Genomic DNA, 16,000 nt, shown 5'->3' with positions numbered 1-16,000 from the left:
GATTTCAGATGATATTTGCCTTTTATGAACAATGGGGGTAGGGATGGGGATGGAAGACATCTATCGATGAGGACAGGTTAACTTTCATGCTGTGTTGTGGCAACAGCCTCAAATCATAGCAGTTTTTTTTTTTTAATTTTTTTTTCAACGTTTTTTATTTATTTTTGGGACAGAGAGAGACAGAGCATGAACGGGGGAGGGGCAGAGAGAGAGGGAGACACAGAATCGGAAACAGGCTCCAGGCTCCGAGCCATCAGCCCAGAGCCCGACGCGGGGCTCAAACTCACGGACCGCGAGATCGTGACCCGGCTGAAGTCGGACGCTCAACCGACTGCGCCACCCAGGCGCCCCAGTTTTTAATGGCATGTGTTTATCTTGTGTTTGAGCCATACGTCCAACATAGCTCAGCAGAAGTCTTGGCTCATCAGGGTATCAGGATGGTGGGCCCTCCGAATTAAAAGGCACTCCCATAGTCCCCACAGCACAGGATAGGATACACAACAAATCACATACTGGCTCTCTCAATGTGTATTCATTTTTGAGAGAGAGAGAGAGAGAGAGAAAGAGAATAGGGGAGGGTGATGAGAGAGGGGGCAGAGGATTCGAAGCAACCCTCTGTGCTGACAGCAGCAAGCTGAGCCTGATGGGGAGCTTGAATTCACGAACCACAAGACCATGACCTGAGCCAAAAGAACATACTCAACCAACTGAGTCACCCAGGTGCCCCTAACATACTAGCTCTTAAGGCTTCACTTCCACTCATATTTCACGGACCAAAGGAAAACTTCAAGGGGGTGAAGCCCTCCCAGACCCCCAGAAAGCAGAGAATCAGGACCTTCTGGTGAACAGCACCAGCACATGCTTCCACAAGATCTTTAGAACCACACAATCCAGGCATTAGTTTTATGGACTAGGAAAACAGAATCCAACGATGTGAATTTTGCCAAGAGTCATAGCTATTAAGTGGCAGATCCAGAAGCCCTGATGCTGTGCTCCTTCTGTTCCATCTTCCTGCCTCTTTCACCAGAGTTCAATCAAATCAGCTACAGTTGTATGGCCCACATTTATTATTCAAGGGCCTCTTTGTTCTATAAAGTGTCTGCGACACACATAAAATCATTCCTGGTTGTAAAACAATGACATCGGTCTAGGATAAATGTATTAATGCGCTCTATAACTTAATAGCTAGCCATCCAATAAGAATTCCCTAGTGTTCCCTACCCCACCAATTTAAAAGGGCCATTAACGGGGGTTTTAAAATTCCTATATCTACCACAATTTTCCCATCTTCATATCCATAGCTTCTTTAATTTTTTTGTTTATCATTGATTCATTTTTGAGAGACAGAGGTTATCCGTAGCTTCTGAAGCTGCCACAGCCCCACTGCATTCTTGGGTTAATGAAAATAATCAGCATAAAGCCAACTGGAGTAGTGTAAGTGGATATTTTAAAACATTTTTTTGTCCAATAAGTGCAGTAAAGAGTTCACTCAGCAGGCTGGGAGGATGAAGGACAGTCCTGTGACTCTATTGGCAGAGAGCCCCTGAAAGCACGTGCTGGTTTCTTCTGGATTCCTCCCGATGTGCCTTTGCCACTGGTGATTTTAATCTGTATCCATTAAGTGTCGTAAAATCCATCAACATTAGTATAGAACAGCTTTTCTGAGTTCTCGGAGTCTTTCTAGTGAATCACTGACCTCGAAGATGGTCTTAGGGACCCCCAACAAATCTTCCAAATGGCAAGAAGAGGCATTCAAAAATCATTCCACAGTTGAATCAGCCATCAGGAAAACAGAAAGGATGTTGGAAAGATGCTGTGAGTGGGGGCAAGTGAGTGAGGACCAACCTGTCAGAACTGGCAGAGGGCCTGACCAGGATGGCCTGGGATCTGAGAGGCCGCTTAGATGTGCATTGGCATGGACACAGACAAACAAGCAGTCTGCACAGTTTACTAATGGTGTAGGTGAAGGTGATTTGGAGGTTAATGTTCACTGTAGGAAAGAATAACAGCACATCTTCAAACAGGACAGGAAAAGAGGACTTTTAACCAAAGGCAAGTATTTGCTTATTTGCTAAACCACTGCCTTTCCTAACCACTGTTAAAAACAAATGTTAATAGAGACTTGCCCCAGGTTATAAAACAGGAGATGTGTGAAACGCAAACATGCCGCTTTGTGAAGGTGCAAATGTGTTTGCAGTTAACAACTGGCAGTAATTAAGGTTGCTATTTTCTCAAACAATTGGTTACTTTTGGGAAAGAGCAGTAGAAATATCATGAAGTTTAATGAATTTGCCAACTGTTCCTACCGCATACTTGAATTCGTATAAGTCTCTATATAATCAATCAATGAATAAAAATAAACTTTGAATTAAAAGAAGAAAAAACCCACTAACTACTTTCAGAGATGTATTTGAATGTTCTTTGTCAGTGGTGCAAACACTTCCCTTCTGGATTGGAGAACGTCCCAAGGGCCAGTTTGTACACAGACTGGCCAGTTCTCTTGCAGTCATTTTGCTCTCTGAATCTTGAACTACTCATTCATTTTCAGTGAGGTAATATGCTACGTTGCTTTCCTGATTGTAACGTGCTACACAAAAAGTAAGCAGTGATTCCTTTTTTTTTTTTTTTTTACTGTTTATTTATTTATTTTTGTAGAGAGCAAGCAGGGGAGGGGCAGAGAGAGAGACAGAATCCCAAGCAGCCTCCATGCCATCAGCACAGAGCTCAGCACGGGGCTTGAACTCACGAACTCATGATCATGACCTGAGCCATGACCTTATGGGCAGTGGCCCACAGTATCCCGTGTACAGCTTCTCAAGCATCCTGTTTTTTTCCATCTCAAGTAGAGCTTCTTGGTAAATGGGGGGTGTGGGGGGGTTGACTAGACGTGATCTGGTTGACAATAACAGGCTGGGGCAGACAGGAAGGGCTGAAGGCCTGGGAAGGATTTGTCCACAAGTGTGGGGGAAGCCACAGGAGTGAGGGGATAAGTCAGGGAATATTTTGGCAGACAGAACACGGAGTCCATGGGTATAGCAACTGAGTGATGGGGTATCTGGAAATATGTAGACTGTGGGACAGGCAGTACAGAGCCATGCAGCACAGCAAAGAAGTTACTAACAAGGCCTGGGCGGGTCGCAAAGACAAAGGTTTGCATTTTGGTTTTACCAATCAAAGGCTGTACGGTGTGGGGTAACTCAAAGTCTCTAAGTCTGAATTTTCTCAAATATAAACCAGGACGATAGCAACCTCCAGAATGAGTCACTGTTAAGATAAACTTTGACAATAAGTGTAAGGCATCAACGTAGCGCCTGGCAAGCATTAAGGGATCATTAACTGTCAGTTTATACATATTTATGACGACTATTTTCAAGTTAGAATCCACTGGTTTCAGCTGTGTGGAGAGGGCCGCTTCTGCAGCAAATTCTCCCAGGGAGGAGGGAGATGGGTAATTCAGCTTTGCTGGGCATCATGTGAGCACCAGTCTCTTCCTTAGGACACCTTCCTTCTAGGATCCCTGACCACAGGAGTGTGGTGGCTTCCTGATGCCCAGAAAAGCAGAGGTGTGGGAGGATACACTGCAGCGTGGACATTCCGGAAGAAATGTGTTCCGGGGACAACACACCCCATTACGCAGTGTCAGAGGTAACGAGACGTTTACAGTGTCTGGAGATCCTCTGCCAATGCGTCTCAACACTTCATTTGACTTTGAATGATCTTAATTATTCTTCACACTTGAGCAAAACAGATCTAGCCACTTGCAGAGGATACAGGGGCCATAAAATGCACTAACTGAGCGCCCAGCCTCTGCCTGAGCTCTTCATTCTCCGATCCGGGTAAGAAGAACCCCTCTAACTGATGAAGGAAATGATGCTGAGTCAGTGTCCCTCAGGCAGCTGAGTGGGCAGCTCCGAGGCCACAGAGTTCATGGTTACCATGGGGGCACCTTACCATGGTAACAACGAACAGCAGAGATGGTGCCGCATGCTGAGAAAGAAGAACTCGGAAAAATGGGACAGATGGCCTGTTGTCTGTTTCCACTTTGGTCATGACAGATGAGCAATGGATCCAATTATATGGCTGGAAGGGGAAAGCCATTGAAGACATTTGGGATCTACGGGGCTGGCTGTGGGGCCATGGAACGGCACCAGGTGCGTGCAGTACTGGCTCAGGGGTAGCCATGGTAACTACAGACGTGCTCTGAGAAGTCACACCCTGGACCACACATCACTTGGGGAAGGAAGTGAGGATGGAGGGGGTCACCACCAAGCCCAGCAGACGGTTCGTGCGGTCTGTGCGGACAAGGAGGATTAGGACACATCACTGGCACCACGTAAGACTGAACTGAAAAAAAAAATGCCTTCATTCTTTATCTTTTTTGTCCAAGAAAGATTAAGTACTCACTTGTTGATATTAGTGATAATCACTCAGTGATGCTTCAAATGTTTCCCATGAATGTTGAAAAGAGAGATGATGATTTCACATTAAAGTAAATGATGAGCATATGCCCTAGAAGAGCTTTCTTGAAGTTCGATTTGTAGTACATTAGACGTGTAACTCAATAAAAGGTGTCTTGTCAAATACGTTTGGACAATCTAAAATTAAACAGGTCTCTTCATGAAAGGATCTCACGGTCTTGATGATATAAATTATGGATATCCAAGCACAGCATATAAAATACGGCATTCCCAAAGCTTATTTAAGGAAGTAGCACTTTTTATCTGGAGTATTTGGCGGAAGAGGGAGCAGGGGTATATGTTAGACTCATGTTTTGCAGAAACCCCTTTGTTTTTTGTTTGGTTTTGGTTTTGGTTTTGGTTTTGGGAGAGGGAGGGGCAGACAGGGGTGGGGGCGGAGAGAGAATCCCAAGCAGGTTCCACACCCAGGGCAGAGCCTGACATAGGGCTGGTGAGCCAAAATCAGAGTTGGATGTTTAACCAACGGAGCCATCCAGATACCCAGGAAGCCCCTTTGGAAAAGGCTACATTAGGGCCCGTTAGGAATGATTACAATTCCGACCTGGTGACAAAAATCACCCAAATTTGCATGGTAAAAATGGTTGGGATTTTACTGATCTATTTAAGACCAGGAAAAGTTCGTTACTTGCACTTTCTCCATGTATAAAATGAGAATAAGACCCCAGTCTTGAGTTTTTCATGAGATCCTCCATGCATGTGGCCAATATCATTGTGGCTTCATTAATGTTTCTATTTAGCGTGACATAAAAGCTGTCTCGTGGACGTTTTCCAAATAGGAGGCACTAAATGAAAATAAAAGTTTTCCAGTGATTGGCATATACCACTTTATATTTTAGGAGGCTCACATTCCAAATGCGTTGACATTCTCAAAAACTTTGTTGAAAAATGCTATATACCCTTAGCATAGGGTAATGCTCTGTTCAATTAAGTAGTTAATATATTCATCTCCTAGTAATCTTTTGCAGTGATAGTATAGCACATTCCCAATCAAAGCTGTGATAAAGAAGTTCTACCTCAGAGAGCCTATCCCGAATAATGCAGGATTAATGGCTATGCAACCTGCCCACGTATGCTACAAAAATGTATGCAATGACATATGTTTTCAGACCACTAATCAAATCAGCCTAGAAACTCTTCTGCTGTGCTGGTGTTCCTGTGGCACCAAATTGATAGCAGACCTCTAGCTCAATATTTAATGAATTTTCTCAGGAAATCTTCACCGATAATGAAAAGGACAATGGAGGCTGCAGTGCAAAAAGCTCACAGCCAAAAATATTACAATCGGGCTTGGTGATTGAGCCCGACCTCAAAAGGAACGTGCTTGCCCCGAGGCTGCCGGCATTCGCTGTGTTCTGCAGATGGGCGGGCAGCTGCTGCCTCTGCCAAACCCACGGTCTTAGGTCTGCCCCTTTAGCACTGGGCACCCCTTTAGTACCCCTTTAGCACTGGGCAGAGCTGCAGTGGCTCCGTGAGGAGATGAATGAACACGGTAGGTGGAGGGAGAGAACGCTGCAGAGAGAGGCACAATCCCATCGGAGAGTAAGGAGGTGAGAGCCAGGCTCTGCTTCAAGCTCTACTGCATATGGTTCCCCCGGCTGCAGTCCCTGCCTTCCAGGCTACACCTTGTAAATCACAAGCCAGAGTGGCCTTGGGGCCACTGGGTCTGCTAATGGGCTCTCGTATATTGCACTGAGAGCTCCCACTCAGATGACCTCCACAAATCTTGTTACTTGGAGGTGTGGGTGCCAGAGAAATAAGGATTGTATTTGGAAAGAAAAATTAATCATCCAAATTAAGTGGGAAGATTCTGGTCTGAGGCAGTAAAAGCGTTATTAAAGGAGAAGGAAGAGGTGACAGGGGAGTGTGGTGAAGGATATTCGTATATATGTTGTTAAAGAACGAAATTCAACTGAGTAAAATTTAAAGATCTTGTTGGCTTAATTCAGTAATTCATGAACTGGACAGCATCCCATCTAAGCAGCCAGAAAGTAGCTCTGAGAAGATGTACAAAATGGGAGGCTTTTATAGACAAGAATGAGGAAAGAGTAGATGGTTTCCCTGGGGGCCAGAAGAGATCTACAGGGAGGATTGCCTTGTTAGTGTTGACCAGGTAATTCTAGACTGAATGGTGACACATTAACACCCCTGGGAGAGGCTGAAATTACACTGAGGTATTGTCTTGGTTTCCTGGTGTGGGACTTAGCACAAGCGACACCATTTTGGGCCTACTGTCTCTTTTTGAACAACATGTGACTCTATGGTTGTACGTGAGAATTCAAGCTCAGTGTTTCTTCCAGTTCAGTGTGGTGAATAACAGACTCGATGTGGTAATATGATAATAATGAAAATTATAATAATAGCAACCATTTATTGAGTGCTTGTGATATTTCAGGCACTGTGCTAAGGGCCTTACAGCCTTCGCTTCATCCCATTTTTACTATACACAGGCACTATCATTGTCCCCATTTTACTTATTAGGAAACTGAGGCTCAGAGAGGTAGAGCAGCTCAGTCAAGTTCACACAGCTAGCTGGGAGTAGAGCTTGGTCTTCTAACTCCGATGATGGGAGCTCGTAAACCACAAAGCTATACTGATGATAAGTCATAAAATCTGGGGTGAGGGGGCCAAGTAGATTTAAAATTTTTTTTTGTTTTTAACATTTTATTTATTTTTGAGAGAGAGAGAGACAGAGTGCTAGTGGGGGGAGGGGCAGAGAGAGAGGGAGACACAGAACCCGAAGCAGGCTCCAGGCTCTGAGCTGTCGGCACAGAGCCTGATGTGGGACTCGAACCCATGAGCTGTGAGATCATGACCTGAGCTGAAGTCGGATGCCTAACCGACGGAGCCACCTAAGCGTCCGGGGGGGGTAAAATAGATTTTAATGAGAAGAACACCTATTTCTTGCTATCATAGAGCTGATGCTTAGGAAGAGAAGATAAAGTATTTCAAATAGTAAATGAGATGTTTACAGGCTGGAAAGGGGGAGAGCAGGGTGCTGTTGGGCATTTCACAGGGTCTCCTGACCAAATCCACCCCCTACATCACTCTGCCTCTGTCCACAGCTGTAGACACCAGCCCTGACACATCTGCATGAATATAATTAATTAGAAATTTCAGGTTCATCCCTCCCACCTCAGATCTGATTTCAGAGATTACCCTGATTCTCTGCTCCACACAATGAAAATACAGAATCACTGCGCATATCTTCATCTTCTATTGGCTTCACTGCCTACAGAATAAAAAAGCAATTTATGTACTTGATCTCTACGTCCTTTTGCGCTTCCTGGATGTGGCAAGGGAAGAGAGGCACATCTAAAATTCCGAGTCCCAGTCTTTTTCACCCAACTGATTGTGCTTACGGCCTTGCGAAGAGTCAGACGCAGGATGTGGGAGACGCAGGGTGTGGGTGCCATTGCCCGTTTGGTTCCAGTCAGGTCGATCCTCAGCAGCTAGATTTGACCCTGGAAACCCTGGAAACATTTATCCCTCTACTTTGGATCCTGTCATTCTGCTCTCGTCTGTCCAAGTACCTGGAAGCCATGTTTTTGACTCTGGACAGGTTTTCCAGGAACAGGCCTGTTCCCTGAGGATTCTGGAGACACATGCAGGGGTGTCCCATGTGGAGGCCAGGGGGATAGGCTCTTATTTTCCCCTATCAGCTCCTTCGCCTTGAGGGGAGCTAACCTTTTATTGCTCTCCAGAAGCCAAAGAACAAGGGGTAGGTACAAGAGGAACAGTGAGATCTGAGGAGAGCATCTGCTCCAGACTCATAGCAGGAAACACTCTGCCCCCCCCCCGGGTCCTAATCCCTCAAGGTGGGCGGGGGGGTGCTGTGGAAGGTTTTAGTACAAAACACAACATAACCTATGCTTGACTTCTGACAGCAGCCCAGCAAGTGGGGAACGGGGAACTCAGGTCCTCACAGCAGAGAGCTCTCTCCAAATCCTGTGTTTGTGGAAGGCGGTGCCTTCCAGTGATGATGACCATGCCTGGAACATAGAGCTGCTTTAGTGACTGTCCTTAAGGACAGACATCCTCTTGTCTAGAGTCTCTAGCATGTGAAGTGACACTCTAGTCTTCAGGGACATGTCTCAACACGGGCCCCAGAAAGAGGCAACAGCTTTCACACATTTCAAATTCACTCTTGCAATGGTACAATTGAAATTCTTCCTGCCTCTGTACATTTCATTTTAAACAGCAAATGTGAGAATACAGGCAACTCATAATTCGTTAACTTTTCTGTTCCCGAATATTTAATTCCTGTCCATATACAGTTTAAATAATTGCTTCAAAATACTTTATGAATATCAGCCATCCTAGAATGGATTCCTAAACTGATAGTCAGGTAAAACTCTGTGAAGTCTCTTCCCCAGAGTAAATGATCCCTTTAAAGGAGATTTTTTGTTTCCCTTCCCTTATGTTCATCTGTTTTGTCTCTTAAAGTCCTCATATGAGTGAAGTCATATGATTTGTGTCTTTCTCTGACTGATTAATTTCACTTAGCATAATACTCTCCAGTTCCATCCACACAGTTGCAAATGGCAAGATTTCATTCTTTTTGATTGCTGAGTAATACTCCATTGTATATGTGTGCGTGTGTGTGTATACATAATATACATAATTTATATAATTTTACATTATACATAATTATAAATACATTAAATTATACATTAAATTATACATTTTATATATATATATATATATATATATATATATATATATATATATATATAAACAGGGAGGGGGACAAAACAGAAGAGACTCATAAATATGGAGAACAAACTGAGGGTTACTGGAGGGGTTGTGGGAGGGGGGATGCGCTAAGTGGGTAAGGGCCACTAAGGAATCTACTCCTGAAATCATTGTTGCACTATATGCTAACTAATTTGGATGTAAATTTTTAAAAATAAAAAAACAAAATTAAATAAATAAAGATTAAAGGAGATTTTTTTTCTCACCAAGTCTTGAAAGGTGTGGACATACGAACATATGCATGTAAATAAAACCTTCCAAGTCCTTGCAGCCTATTTTGTATTTTTGCCAGGAAATGAATGCTAGCTTTCCTTCTGAAGGGTTGCTACTGTTTTTCCCTTGGCATATGTATCTTCCAGAATCCTGAATGTGATGGTTCTGTGGTTGCTGCATGGCGTAACTATTAAGAATGCCATGCTTCACTTAATAACCTGCTCTCTTCCCATTTTTCATGGGGCAATGTCCAATTAATTTCACATTGTACTCTTGATGGCAAGAACCAATTGGTTGTTTCAACTCAAAACTTTTCACCTAGATAGAAATAATTATGGTGAGTAAATGAGATTATACAACCAAAAGAGAGAATTGATTTAGCCTTCATTTATAGGATGACACTTCTAATTTTTATGTACCTCACTTAAATTAATCACAGACTTTTCACAAAAGGTGTGCATCCAGAGCCCTGATTTAATAGATTTGCTGGCTGTTTTACAATGTTGAAAGATTAACCTCAGGTTGTGTGTGTAGCACGATGTTTACAGTTTCTATTATAGATGTCATTTGCTGCTGTTCTCTAATTGCAATGATTAACTATGCATTATATTAACAATGACTTATACATTTTTTTGAGCACATGAAGACAATTTATGTCAAGAAGTAAATGCCCACAAGGATGAAGGATTGATGCGTCTGTAACTGGGCCTCCGTGCCTTCCCACATGGCTATGCCAGGACGGTGCCTTCCTCCAGGGCAAGAGCATCTACCTTGATAGGATGTATTTCTTTATACTCTCCAGAAGCCATGAGGAGACAGATCCATAGTTTTTAATTCTGACTCCCAATGAAAGCCGATTTTGGTGACTGGTATGACAATTCTCTAAATACACTGACTAAAGAAAAGCAATATGATTAAAGAGAGCAGCAGTCAATACTGACTCCAAGAAACTATAAATCTTGATATTCCATACAACAAATATGTATGTTTATTATTACTCATTAGAACTGATGAGCCAGAATTTATTTTATTTATTTTATTTATTTAAAAAATTTTTTTTTTCAACGTTTTTTTAAAATTTATTTTTGGGACAGAGAGAGACAGAGCATGAACGGGGGAGGGGCAGAGAGAGAGGGAGACACAGAATCGGAAACAGGCTCCAGGCTCCAAGCCATCAGCCCAGAGCCTGACGCGGGGCTCGAACTCACAGACCGCGAGATCGTGACCTGGCTGAAGTCGGACGCTTAACCGACTGCGCCACCCAGGCGCCCCATGATGAGCCAGAATTTAATGCATCCAGCAAAGGAACCAGATTTCTACTTGCCTACAGCAGATGATGGCTTACGCCAGGTAAATAGTAGAAAAAAGCTAATTTAATTTTGTCATCAGGATTTCCCCACTGAGGAAGGATAAATTGAAAACAGACTACTAGGACACTTTTTAATATCTGTTTATAAGAATCATTAAAGAGGCCCTACCCTCTCTCTTTTTTAAAATTTGTTTTTAATATTTACTTTCGAGAGAAAGAGAGACAGAGTGCAAGTGGGGAAGGGGCGGAGAGAGAGGGAGACACAGAATCTGAAGCAGGCTCCAGGCTCTGAGCTGTCAGCACAGAGTCCGATGTGGGCTCGAACCCACGAACTGCGAGATCATGACCTAAGCCGAAGTCGGACACTTAACTGACTGAGCCACCCAGGCACCCCAAGCCTACACTCTCTTTACTTATGATTAAGGTTTATTATCTGTATTTAAGTTCTACAAACACATAGTCTACTCTGGCCATCATCAAATTGAGTCAGTGAGCTCCCTCTGGGTTTCCCAACTGCATAGTCATGGATCGCTCCTGTATGGACTGAAGGGAGGTTCATTCATTTATTAAACAAATAGTTGTTTAATGCTCATTATATAGCAGGCTGTTCTAGGTGCCAGGGATATGATGATGACCCAAATAAACCAAGTCACTGCTCCCGCAGAACTTAACTGTCTAGCCCTTATGAAAAACAAGAAACGAAGAACAAACAGATCATATGTCATATAGCTCCAGATCAGGATAAATGCTATGAAGAAAATGAGACAGAGTAAGGGGACAGAGTATGAGCGAAGGGTGTGCTATTTTTAAAAGCTGGTGCCAAGGAATGCCTTTCTGAGGAGGTAAACTTCGAGTGGAAAGTTAAATGACATAATCTATATACTTATGTAAAGTATGTAAATCTGTCTGAACTTGGAAAGATGTAATGTTTGGAGGGCACAGAGAAAAAGCCCTGCAATGGACGTGCACTTGTCTTGGGGTGCAGGGTGTAGTTTACTTCTTTCAATGGCATGAGCTCACAGGAACTATTTAAACTGCTATCCAGGTCGTGGGTAAGGGGATAAGAGTGGAAAACAGGGCAAGATTTTAGTACTGAAACCAATAGGAGATTCCAGAAGCAGGGTCCTAATGGGGCCAATGTCTGAGCTGGTGAGGGGGGCCAAAACTAGCTGTCAAATGTAATGGGTCCAATGGCAAAAGGGAAATGGGCAAACGCAGCCAGAGGTGGGTGGAAGCCCATGGATGGAGTGCTGACACAGACCCACAGGGTGCAGAGTCAGGGCTTGGGAGAATGTGGAACAGGCCTTGAGCAGAAGGCTGGAATCCATGGTTACTTTTCTTAAGCCTTGTGTGTGTGTTTCACAGGTGTGCAAGGTGCACTGGAAAGGAGGGGCTCAGGCAGGTTGAGATAAAACAACCTCCTGAGTCCCAGAAAGGTCAGCTGCAGTTTGGAGCTTTCCCCCACATTCTATAAAATGCTGAAGTGGGAGCATGATGAGAGAATCAGAAGTGAAATAGAGTTTCTAGGCTTGTCAAGGGCTAGGGATAAGTTTGCCTCCTTAGAGTGGAAATGGCCACCTTTTCCCCTGCAGCCCAGCACAGCAATGCATCAACTGTCCAAATTTACCGTAGGAACATACTATACAACATGGTTTTTTTTTGTTTTTTTTTGGTTTTTTTTTGTGGCAAATATATTATAAGCTTTGTTTGGCCTAGGTGATAGGGATTTTTTTAGAGCTCCTAAACACTGCCTACCTCTTCTCCTACACACACACACACACACACACACACACACACTCACACTCACACAGAGTCAAGCCATGGGCCTCACGGCTATTTTTCCATTCATTTATTCGTTCATTCAACAATTAGTGAATAGCTAGTTTGTGGCAGGTCTGAAGATACAAAGGTCAGTAACAATTGGTCTGTGACTTTAAGGATCTCCCACCTTCTAAGTCCAGGTTGGGTATGTACATCCCCTGAGCCCCCTTTTGATTCAAGGAACAGCTTCTTTCCTCCCGGGCCTTATGCCACCCTTTACTTAGAACTTTGAGTCTGCCCTGCTGTTCCTGCAGGTGATCTGCTATTTTTTTGGCCTATGCCCCAGAAACCCATCTTTTTCTCTCTCTATTCTCAGGGACAACTTCCTAGATCCTACATGACTAGTCTGTAGTTCATTCTTCCAAGACTAGTCTGTCTTTGCCATTAAAGTTTATAATATCACACTCAAGCCATCCATTCCAACCCAGCAACCTATAGCCACCTGGAGTTTAAAACTCAAATCCTTCTTGGGAGTTTAAGGTTGCAAGTTTAAATCCCACTCAGAGATTCTCCAAACTTATGGAACTTCTAGCCCCTCTCTCTGCTTCCCCCTTAAATCTGTCTCGTTTTATCTCAGGGACGTTATGAGGGACTAGCAGAAGGGGAGAGATCAGGGTTCATTCACACCTGCCCTTTATAGGAGTAACAACACCTTCCTCTTCTGAGGGGTTTGAAATTTAATAGGACATAGGATAGTTCCCGGGAAAATAATAGTTTGAACCATAATTAATTAATTAAATTTATATTTTCTTATTACTGTTCCTCTGCTTGATACAGCCTCCTTAAAAAAGCGTATGAAATAGGGCAAAGATAGAAAGGTGAAAGAGAAACTTAAGATTTCAAATTCAAAGAAAATAGGGATGTTCTTTTTTATATTTCCCGTGGCACCTAGGAGAGAGGGAAAAAGAAGAGAAATAACATTTACTAAGCACCTCCAAAGTGCCAGATGTTTTACAAAGTTTTTCATGTTACTCCAAAAACTAGAGAGCACATTCAAGGTGGCCAATCAATTGGCCGAATATTCTACAACTCATAAATGCTAAGCTGGAATTTAAATCAAGCGATGTTGCAACTGACACTTTATCCTTCCTCATGGGTCTGGAGTTGCATGACCTCGACCTTGCTGGCTTTAGCTTCAACATTTGGGAAATGGCCAGACTGGAATGAGCCTCCTAAAAATACTTCCAGTGAAAAGTCAGCGGCCCAGCTATCATCACTCCCATGTTATCCATGGATAAAAATGTGGATGTTGTTCCCTAGGAATTTTCTGAATCCAGGTACATCTAAATAAAAAGAGTTGTGATATCTTTATCTATACCACCTACATTTATATCTATCTATATCTATATCCATATCTATATATATTTATATCATCTATATCTACATCTATGGATACTGGAATATTATCCATATAAAAGAATGAAATGTTGCCACTTGCCATGACATGGATGGACCTAGAGGGTATAATGCTAAGTGGAATAAGTCCGAGGAAGACAAATATAGCATGATTTCACTATTATGTGCACTTTAGGAAACAAAACAAATAAGCAAAGGTAAAAAAGAGAGAGAGAGGAAGAGACAAGCCAAGAAAGAGACTCTTAACTATACAGAACATACTGATAGTTATCAGAGAGGAGGTGGGTGGAGATGGGGATTAAAGAGTATATTGAGGCTTCTGGGAAGATGGCGGCGTAGGAGGATGCTGAGCTCACCACGTCCTGCGGATCACTTAGATTCCACCCACACCTGCCTAAATAACCCAGAAAATCGCCAGAGGACTAGCAGAATGGATTCTCCGGAGCCAAGTGCAGACGAGAGGCCCACGGAAGAGGGTAGGAAGGGCGGAGAGGCGGTGCGCACTCCACGGACTGGCGGGAAGGAGCCGGACTGGAGGGGCAGCCTGCCGGCCAAGCAGAGCCCCCGAGTCTGGCTGGCAAAAGCAGAGGGGCCAGACGGAGTGTGTTCAGACAGTAAGCAGGACTTAACATCTGAGAGGGTATAAGTTAACAGCTCTGCTCGGAGAGTGGGAGGGCTGGAGGACAACGGGAGGGAGAGTTGTTGAGCCCCGGAGGACAGAGTGCAGCTTGGGGGAGGGGAACAAAGGTGGCTCACCAGCGCCATCTCCCTTGCCCATCCCTCAGCCAAAATCCCAAAGGGAACCGGTTCCTGCCAGGAAACTGGTTTGCACCACGCAAACACCTAATGCTGTGCTTCTGCGGATCCATCCCTCCGGCGGGTCTGACTCCCTCCCGGTGCCACAGGGCCCCTCCCGAAGCGGATCACCAAAGGATAAGCCAGCTGAGCCTGCCCCGTCTGCCCCCCTGCACCTTGCAGATCCACCCCAGCTAATATGCCAGATCCCCAGCACCACAAGCCTGGCAGTGTGCAAGTAGCCCACACGGGCCACCCCACCCCACAGTGAATCCCGCCCCTAGGACAGGGGAAGAGAAGGCACACACCAGTCTGACTGTGGCCCCAGCGGTGGGCTGGGGGCAGATATTGGGTCTGACTGCGGCCCCGCCCACCAATGCAAGTTATTCAAGACAGCACAGGGGAAGTGCCCCGCAGTTCCGCACCACTCCAGGGACTACCCAAAATGACCAAATGGAAGAATTCCCCTCAAAAAAACATCCAGGAAATAACGACAGCTAACGAACTGATCAAAAATGATTTAACAATATAACAGAAAGTGAATTTAGAATAATAGTCATAAAATTAATCACTGGGCTTGAAAACAGTATAGAGGACAGCAGAGAATCTCTTGCTACAGAGATCAAGGGACTAAGGAACAGCCAGGAGGAGCTAAAAAATGCTATTAATGAGCTGCAAAATATAATGGAGACGACCACAGTTCGAATTGAAGAGGCAGAGGAGAGAATAGGTGAACTAGAAGATAAAGTTATGGAAAAAGAGGAAGCTGAGAAAAAGAGAGATAAAAAAAAATCCAGGAGCATGAGGGGAAAATTAGAGAACTAAGTGATGCACTAAAGAGAAATAATATATGCATAATTGGTATTCCAGAGGAGGAAGAGAGAGGGAAAGGTGCTGAAGGTGTACTTGAAGAAATAATAGCTGAGAACTTCCCGGATCTGGGGAAGGAAAAAGGCATTGAAATCCAAGAGGCACAGAGAACTCCCTTCAGACGTAACTTGAATCGATCTTCTGCATGACATATCATAGTGAAACTGGCAAAATACAAGGATAAAGAAAAAATTCTGAAAGCAGCTAGGGATAAACGTGCTCTAACATATAAAGGGAGACCTATAAGACTCGTGACCGATCTCTCTACTGAAACTTGGCAGGCCAGAAAGGAATGGCAGGAGATCTTCAATGTGTTGAACAGAAAAAAATATGCAGCCGAGAATCCTTTATCCAGCAAGTCTCATTTAGAATAGAAGGAGAGATAAAGGTCTTCCCAAACAAACAA

This window comes from Neofelis nebulosa, chromosome 10 (genome assembly GCF_028018385.1).
Source record: "Neofelis nebulosa isolate mNeoNeb1 chromosome 10, mNeoNeb1.pri, whole genome shotgun sequence".
Lineage (NCBI taxonomy): Eukaryota > Metazoa > Chordata > Mammalia > Carnivora > Felidae > Neofelis > Neofelis nebulosa.
Note: the sequence above shows the minus strand (reverse complement) of the source record.